Genomic DNA, 10,189 nt, shown 5'->3' with positions numbered 1-10,189 from the left:
GGCAATGAAAATATACAGACATAAAAACCTATAACCTAAATCTTAATGTGTTCAATTGAAAACATCATCACATCATACAGTGCAGGAGAGGTACAAAAATATGATAAATTTCATGCCAAAAGTTTCTAAATTACTATTGCTATTATTTTTTACAAATATAGATCCATCATGAATCTTAATGAATAACAAACTCTAAGTCATAGTGTCAACAAAAATAATGCTCCTTTTAAAATGAAGTGGCTTACAGGAGATCCATTTATACAGCTATTTATATTCTCTCTCACTATCACTAAAATAAATGAGTGAAAATTGTACCACTTGCAATAATTGTATTATTTTCAAGTTGATGTGTATAGTTTTCGATCTTGTGTATGTATAAAAGCAAACAGTTTAGACCACATGAAAATGCAATATAAAGGATTTTCTTTAAGGAGAAGAGATGCTCCCTGAAGAGATGATTGAGTTCAAGCAGATGAGTGCAGAACCAGAACTCACTGTGAAGGCAAGCAATAGTGACTTGAATTTGATTCAGGTGGCCATGGGTAGCCAGTGGCGGTCAATGAGCAGTGGAGAGACATGTCCTTGTAGGCAAATAAAGAGCAGACGCGCTGTTGCATTCTGGACCATCTGCAAGGGTTTCACTGTGCTTGAAGGGAGGCCGGCCAGAAGGGCATTGTAGTAGTCAAAGCAAGAGATAACCATGGCCTGGACCAAGAGTTGAGTGCTGTACCGAGTCAGGTTTTTCTGATTTGTATAGTCCAAAGAAGCACGACCAGGAGACAGATGCAACATGGTCAGAGAAGGATAGTTGCTCATCATATATTACACACAGGCTTCTCGCAACCTTGGTTGGGATAAGAGATGAAGAGGCGACTTTCATATTGATATCATGATGGAGAGACTGATTGACCGGGATGAGTTAGAGTTCAGTTTTGAAGAGGTTTAGTTGAAGGCGGTGCTGCATCATTCATGTGCATATGTCATAGAGACAAGCTGTGATCTGTGCAGAGACCATGGGGTCGTCTTGAGGGAATGACAGGTATAGTTGGGTGTCATCTGTGTAGCAGTGACCTGAGAAGCCATGCAAGGAGATAATTGGAGGTGGTTTTTATTGCAAATAGAGGAGGCCCCAGTACCGATCCTTGGGGCAGCCCTGTGGGGAGGGAATGGGATAGGGATGTTTGTCCTTGCCAAGACACAGTGAAGGAGCGAAGTGAGATAGAACTTCACCCAAGAAAGTGTTTTGCCCATATTAGAGAGTACAGATTGCAGAATGTGGTGGTTCACCTTGTCAAAGGCTTTTAATATGTCCAGCAAGATAAGGACCACAACACAGCTGCAGCAGTGGTTAGGAGGTGATGATGTCACACACAATTTATTTATGCAACCTACCATTGAAAAACAGAGAGGTAAGTGCTTCTGCACATATATTATCTTTTATCTATGGAAATTGGTGTTTCAATGACCAACCAGACAGTGCGAAGACATAACATGAATTAACCTCTACAGACGATGTCCAAGAAGAAAACTATTGCTCCCAAAAACAGCAAAAAAAACAAGATTAAACTTTGCCAAAGAACATAAAAGAAGCCTGGTGAAAATTTGTAGCATGCTCTTTGGTCAAATGAAACTAAAAACAAAATTGTTTGGATCAGATGGGGTCTGGCATGTTTGAAGTGGATCTGCACAGGAGACTACCACAGAGACTGCATAGGGCCAACAGTCAAACATGGAGGTGCAAGTATGATTATATGAGGCTGCATGAGTGAAAAAGTTGTAGTGGAGATGAAGTTTGCACAAATACTGAATGAAAAGATGAATCCCAGTCTCAAAAAGCTTGGCAGGAGATGAATTTTCCAACATGACAGTGATCCAAAACACACTGAAAAAATCACACAAGAGTTTTTAAAGAAGAAATAAGGGAAAACTATGACATGGCCAAGTATGTGCCCTCACTTGAATCCAATAGGGCACATTTGCAGTATTTTAAAGCAGAAGACAGAACAACAATACCCCTCCAACAAAAAACAGCTGAAAACAATCATCTGTGAAAAATGGCAAAACATCTCTCCACAGATTTGTGAAAGACTGGTATCATCCATTGCCAGGAGAGTCAAATCTGTCATCAAAAATGAACAAGGATATACGAAATGTTGGGAAAAAAAAAAAAAATGTAATCTCACTAATGTTTGTGTATGTGAGTGTAAATGCATGTATGAGGAAATTGGTCATTGAGCACAGCTAGAAAGGAGGGGAATTTTAAAATTTTTACTTCCTTGAGAACAGTAAAAATTTTGATTTGCTTAGATTTTTTATGACATCATATGATTGTTATTAATTATAAGTATCATGATAGAAGCCTTTTGTTTTTTGCAGTTCAACAAAAAAAATGCAGGTTTTCGACAACAGGGCTGGTATTCATGTTGACAGAAATGTGTAATCCACTGCCTGATCCATCGTTATGGAGAAAGGTGACACTTATCTTACAGCCCATTCTCCCAAACAGCCATGTCGCACATGGAAATAATGAAACCATCTGTGTGTCGCAGTGCCATCATATCCATTTTGCTGTTGTTACTGCTGCTCACTGTCCTCAAGGGAATCTGAGGTCAGGCCCAAGGACTCTGCTGACTACTCATTAGTGTGGTAGTACAAGGCACCAGGGGTTTTTGTACATTTGATGAATGCACTCTGTTGTGCCAGGCGGTATGATGAAAGTGGAATAGATAGAGATCTTCCGGTCACTCTTGAGAACAAGCAGCTATATTTTTATCCACAGAAAGTGGTGTCTAACGGTAACGTGAACTTTCTACACAAAATGAACCACATCTCAGCTTTAAGCTGTGGAAATATCTGTTATAATCACCACTGCTGACTTTCTAGCTTTTTTTAGTATTGGCATCATCTGTTAGCAGTAACTGGAGTTTATTTGAGCTGATGGTCTGCACTTTCATAATTTGATGATAAAATAAAGGAAATTAAATAAAAAAAATAAAAAATAAAAAAAAACGATTCATAAAGGAATTGTCAAATTGCTCATTTTATTTCCTAAACCAATGAAAATATAACTGGTGCTGAACCACTCATAAGCATCAGTGGTATCATTTGTTATCAATGATATGTGGGATGAGGGCATATTCAGTCGATTTGCTGTATAGTGAATTCTTTATGGATGCAGATATTTAAACACTTGTCTTAATTTATGAGAAAGTTGCTCTAGATCAAAACTGAAATGACCTTTACTTTGACAGTTTTCCCATTGGGACAGTGATCTCAGGGTCATCTGAAGAATCCCCTCTGATCAGCTAACCAAATATATTCAACTTTAGTGACATTACATTACATTTTAGACATTGGTTGAATGGTTAAAAATAAGTCTGGTCGCTGCACACTTGATGGACACTGCTTTCTCTGTGAGATTTTTTTAATTCTTACTAACTGTCTGCTTAAATCCACACTGGTAATTTAATTTTGTTTATATGTTTCAATTCACCAAACAAGGCCTGCATGATGTTTCAACCACTGCCTGATCATTCAGGTTTTTTTTTTTTAAAGGCTTTTTTTCCTGAATGTGCCTACAGTAACAACTTTGAATGTGTAACTTGTTGTTATCAGCAGTTGGTCATGTCACATGCCAATTATGTAATAAGTGGACAGTTATTAAAAACAAGAAGGCATGGATGTCACGCTATGAGGAAGTGAAAATTTTTTCAACAAAGAGGACATAAGAGAGCAGAAGATCCTCCTTTGACTTCAAGTAAACACAAAATCAATTGCACACACCAACCTATGATCTCATGGAATCTAATTAAAAAAATTAGAAAATCTAATTAAAAATTGGATTTATTTAGTTATTTTATTTCAAGTTTTGCATCTAAAGGCTTCTCAATTTGAGCCACTCTTGACACAGATCCGTTGCTCCAGATGGCAGCCAAAATACATGATGAAATACACCATTAAAATGAAAATAACCTTCTGACATAACAGCCAACTGCTGCCTCTTTCTCACTGTTATCAACGAGTTAAATGTACTCTGATTCACTCAAGGCTTTGACATCACAAGGTCATTTCCTCACCCCTGAAAAAAAAAGTCTTATCTTCCGAAATGACTGTATCTGTTTACTAACACAGGGAAGTATTCTTGCTTAGTGTACTGTGACCACAAATAATTAAAAAAAAAAGAAATAGGGTAAAATGCTCCCCTCTTCTGTTTGTAAAAAGCACTCCACCCTTTGCTGGATAAAAAAAGGCACATTCCACAGGAAGTTTACCCGTCGCCTCTTCCCTTCATCCTTCACTCTTCCTGACTCAACCAATCTTGACTGATTACTGTTGGCTGGGTGGGCAGATAAGAGATGCTAATGAGGAGAGGAGACCTTTGGACATTTAGTGGTGTGAAACTTTTTCACCCAGAGATAAGTTATGATAAAATTCCTAAAAGCACAAAAAAACAAGTAGAAATGATAATGTACACCACATGCACAAGGAAAGCACAGATAGGTCACTAGCCCATCCTGAGGATAACACAAACACGCACACACATTCATTCTGCACATTCATTTCAAACTCCATCCAGAAACAGTTTACAGTACTTTTCCAAAAAATACACTGTTATAGCAGCTGCCACTAGTTCCACCAGATAGCGTGACTGTTCCAGGCAGGTCAGGTATTTTTCACCACTGCCATCAACACCATCCACTCTCAGTCAGCACACCTGCTGCCACTGCAATCAGAAGACTAATCCAAAATCTGCTGCTGCATTGTCCGTGGCTGACAGAATAGCTGCCTGTCACCACAGATCTGTGAGAAGAAGCACGTCCCAGTGCCACAAACACCGTACGTGCATTCAATACTTTGCTGGAGAGCAGGTGAATGTGTCTTTGATACTCTCGCTGACACACACACATACTCAAAATTTGGCTCAGGAGAACATAGCCATTATCATGGTGGCTCAGAGCTAAGTGCTGTTTTCCCCACAACATGCTACCTGCATGGCTTTCCTCTACATCCCTTTCTTGTCAGGTGGATTGATGAATATGAGTGATTATCTGTGCCAGTGTTTTTCTGCCTGCTGACCCCTGTATGTCAGACAGGCCTGTAGCTAGGATTTTAGAAACGCCACATTCCCAGCAGAGATGGGAGAGATTCTTATATTAATGACTTGCAACTGTCCTCAAGACTGTTGTGTGATGTGGGATTACAATACTGTGGACTTGTGACTGATCAGTAATACTGAATAATCCTGTATTGACACAGTTTCTCAGGAGTGAAGCTCTGCCTCTTTTCACTGCAGTCATCTCACATGTGAGCTTTTGCATTAATGTAGCACATCTGGCATAAACCCAGTGCCTGGTATATTTTGAGGAAAGAGCAGGATTTTCTCACATGCTAATGTTCAGATTGTAATAATGAGCGAGCCTGTGTTGTTAACTTGAGCGGCAGGCAGACAGCATGATGTGTTTTTGTTTTTAGGTTTAATCTGTGCTGACGGCTTATGTGTTTGGACACACACAGGTCATTTATTTCTACCTGTTGAGCTAACCTTGTTATAGCCACATTTAGCAGATGTTCCTCTCTCTTTATGTGTCATGTTAGCTGCCAGATTTGTCTTTCAAAGGTGGCATGCGGTGTGCAACTGACATTACACAAATTACGGTTTGCAGGTAAAAAATAAACAAACTAATCTTTTATACTGGCACTTTTGTGAGTAATAGCCATATCCTCCACTCCAAAGTCCAACATGGCAACAGCTCTCGTCTCCTCCCACCTATTCAGCTGTTAGGTTTACCAAACTCTTAGTCGCATAAAGCATTGCAACCATTAATAGTGTTACCTTGCTGAAGCAGTGCAGGTGGTGACTGTCTGATACATGTTTTCCCGCCGGGGCTTACCATAGCTGTGCGCACTCGCTTCTAAGACCATTCACCACTACAGACCTCAGCTCAGCTCAACTCATCTGCTGCTGGCAGAAAGTCTTTTCATTCAGAATGTTCCTAACTGAGTGAAATGACCCGGAAGTATCTGAGTAGCAGCCGTGATAAGAGCTGGTCGAATCTAAATGCTTCAATACTTCCTTTCTTACCTCCTTCAGCATAGGGTAGACTGCACCATCGTTTACGAAAGGAAAGGAGATAGTGCCATCCCACAATTCCTTGCGGCAGTAACATTTCAAGTGACGCACCATTCCACGTCAATAACATTCATCGATGCATAATTATGCAGCCTTGTGTAAGGGCAGACTGATTCTTCAGCACTGTGGTTGTCTTTTCCTAAGCCCTTATGAATTCTCCTTCACATCTTACGTGGCGTTTCCAATCGAGGTCAAGGACAAGCGGTTAGGAAAGGGCATTTTTTTACTTTTCGGCCACAGCCCAGCTCTCAAACAGACTTGCTGGCATCGACACCTCCCGTACTTGCCGAACTGCAGCCCGTACACCGAAAAATAAGCACGACTCCACTTGGGAGTTTCAAGGCTCACCAGATTCATTCATGTACCAGAGTCAGACAGCTGACCCAGTGTTAGCCTGTGGATATTACTCCTCATTCCTGCTGCCTATGGACTTTGAAAAGAATGGCTGCTGCAATTGAATGGGAAGGTGTGTCCAAACCTTTGACTGGCACTGTAAATATTTGACAGATGTGTTACATGCAAAACCAGGTTTCCTTCTTGGTATAATGAACATTTGCACATTCCTTGTAATTCATGACACAAATAATGTGAAACTTCTCATAATGATGTCCCAAAAAACACACACACACACACACACACACACACACACACACACACCTACATAAATAGATAGAAGAAGATACAACCCACCTCGACAATTTACAAGTGAAGAGATGTTTCTAACCTGCAGGGTATTGAAATATAATTTCAACTGAATTAGCACTTCAAGGGAAATAAAAAAAAAAAAAAAGTAGCTTGTACTGGCTGGCGATGAGGCATTTCAGGAAGCTTATCCGTATCACAGCCAAATTTAAAATGCAAAAGGGAAATCTGTTCTCAATTTTCTGCACTGTTACTTTCCGTGTTTCCCTTTTCTGAAATGGATTCAGTGCAACATGGTTGAAAAGTTGGGAGAATTCTGTTAAAGGCATTCAGATATAGGCCGGTAAAGGGCCCCTATCATTATCTGTGGATCCAGTCATGGATCAAGAGTTCTCCTCTACCAGCAGGGATTTGAGGCAAATGTGTGGCCCTGGTGACGGTGAGGAGTGTGAAGACTGAAGCAGAGAGTGTGGGGACAGATTGAGTTCAGGTTAAAAAAAAACAATATTCTATGATATGAACCATGACCTGCACAAAGCTATGGTATAAAGGAAGCGATCATCTTATTCCTCTATAATTTTTCCCTTTGATTCTCAAGATGCACTTTACTGCACAGTGTCAGTAATCTTTACCAAGCCAAAAATCTTTCAAAATGTGCCTGCTTGACTTCTACAATCCAGAATCTCAATATAATGTCAGAGTTTGGACCATACCTAAGGAAATCTTTACACTTCTAACAAATGGGTGCAGTAATTAAGGCTTGAACTTCTCCAATGCTGAATCCCAAGAAAGTCAAGAGTGTTTGCTCAGGTATGTGATGATTGGCTTTCCCTTACAGGGGATGAGATCCAGATGTGTAGTGTGTCTGCTACTGGAGTGAAAGAAGGCACTCCAGTTCTCACATGTGGGTACGTTATGTCTCACACACTCCAAAAGTCTAATAATCAGTTACTCTAAAATAGTAATGAATGCCAGAAAAAGCCGGCAGATAGGAAGGAATCTGACGGTTCCTCTTCTAACAATCGTGTGAGATTTGTTTTTCAAAAATAAACTACCATCTATCAGGAGCTGGGATCCAGGTGCTTTGATTGGGATTTAATATACGCAGACATCTCTACATGACTACTTTCTTCTGTTTTCATCAAGCCTGATGGAATATCTAATCAAAACTTGGATGCTGGTTGGAGTGTCTTTGATTATCTGCAGTAAGTGTGGACATGCCATATTTTTCTACAATTCTACATTTATGAATAACATTAAAGTTTAAATTAACATCAGGGGAGAGGAATATTTGTATGAATTGCCTCACACACTGGAATTTACTTAATTAATAGTTAATACATCTGAACAGTTAACTGTGACACCCGGCTGTGACAGTTAGACAATAAACAATGGACAATAGACTGTGTGACATTACCCTAAAAACAATGGAAATATAATGAAAGGTCATTCCAAGATGAAAAAGGCCATCTTGATGAGAACAGCTATCTGGAATTGAGGAAAGATAAAGGTCAGGCCTTGTCATTAAAGGTAAGTGGTTTCATTTTCTTTAGTGTGCTCAGGAGCTCAGACAGTTTTAACAAAAGCTTGCAGTATTTGGGGACTAAACCAATCTAAGAGGATTCAGGCAGGCATTGTGATGAAATTGAGGTTAAAGCATTAAATGAATCCTTGTTTTCATTTCAGTTATTTTAAAATTACTACCACAAAAAAGTGAGGCAAAGAAGTGAAAACATTAATGCCATCTTCATGTCCCATTGATCCCCAAAGATTAAGAAAATGTAATTTTGTCTTGTATCATTTAAGGATAATTTCACACATGAAGAATTAAAATCCACAGTTGGGATGTTTCCAGACCTGTTTTTTTAGAGAGATACACCTCCTGTGCTCTCTTGTGATTCTGATGGAAACAAAGTATTATGTCATATCCTAGAATGAGGGACACTTTTTAAATCACTTCTTCAAATGTATTAAAAAAAAGCTTTCTATCAATTAGCACACCATTTATCACCAAATGTCTTATCAGTCTTATTGTTATTATTATTATTATTATAATACTCTCTTTATCGTTTTTTAAATTCCATTTCACTTCTGTATTATTTTAAGTTCCTGATTTTATTTGCCTTAGTCCTGAAATATTTTAATCCTGGTTGAACCATGTGAAGCATTTTGAAACTTTGTTTTGACAAGTGCTGCATAAATAAAGATTATTATTATTATATATTTTTACAAAAACTATGACTACTATGACTTATGTAATAGACATTAAGACATGAGAGCTTTAAGAAGTGCCTACGTGTGGGTGTGTTGATATAGTTTTTTTGGAATCCATTGTAACTGACACAATTCAAGCAAATGACCTTTGTTAGTGAGAAATTAAATGTTTTACAGCTTTCTTTGAACGATTAAAAATTATTTTAATCTTTGAGATTTCAGGTGTGTTATTAGTGTGAAATGTGAAATCTACTAAAGACACAAAATTGTTTAATGTCAGAGGTAGTGAGAACTTTTTCAAAGTGATAGATTCAACTTTTCTAATAGTGTAACTGTAGCTCTTCTCAGTTCATAGGCACTATTAGACTCTGTTCTAGTACTCGCTGGTATGCATATATAATGCTTACAATGCTTTTTTGACCCTGCCATTTCACCTTATCTGAATCCGGACACCAAATTGTAGGCCTAAGTAGGTTTTAGTTCTCAAGGGACCACACAAAATGAGAGTTAAGTATGTTTACCTTAAGGTTTTGGGTAAGCAAAGCTCTAGCATATTGTAGATGAACACAGAGGAAAGAATGCATCAGAGCTTTGTCATTTATCACCAGAGCACTAACAACTCTGCAGCTCAAATAGCTTAATGGCTCAATTATTTTAGCAAAATGGTGACCACATGTTTTAAAAGTGTGGCTACGTTGATTCCAAGGCATTAGCTGTGCTAGAATGAATGTTCTGTACTCTGTAAACAAATAATCATGCACACATACAATGACAAAGAGAGATATGAGAGCATAATATGAATCAAGAGCCATGTGTCTTAAACTGTTCCATAATGCATAATCCGTACGTGAAGTAAGTATGTAAACCACTTACAGTGGAAATGTAAAACACATGCTTGATTAATCATCTGTGCTTCAAACACTAAAGGTGATACTGAGAGTCGGGAATTTGGGAATTAATATGGAAAGTGTCTCCTGTGGAATTTTACTGACTACCAATTAATAAAAATATCCATAAAAGGTCAAGAAAGTTCTTGTGTCAAAGTTTTTTCCAAAGCCTAATGTGACTCCTCAAAACACACACGCACACAAACACACACACACAGACAGACAAATACAACTCTCCCGTTGAGGTAATGGATGAATATTGATAGTATTATCCTTGAATCAAGCTTTGTAAAGTTGTTGTAAAAGTGAAAAGCAA

The sequence above is a fragment of the Seriola dumerili genome, unplaced genomic scaffold (genome assembly GCF_002260705.1).
Source record: "Seriola dumerili isolate Sdu_G_001 unplaced genomic scaffold, Sdu_1.0 BDQW01000017.1, whole genome shotgun sequence".
NCBI lineage: Eukaryota > Metazoa > Chordata > Actinopteri > Carangiformes > Carangidae > Seriola > Seriola dumerili.
The sequence above is the reverse complement of the archived record's forward strand: the minus strand, read 5'-3'. Positions refer to the sequence as shown.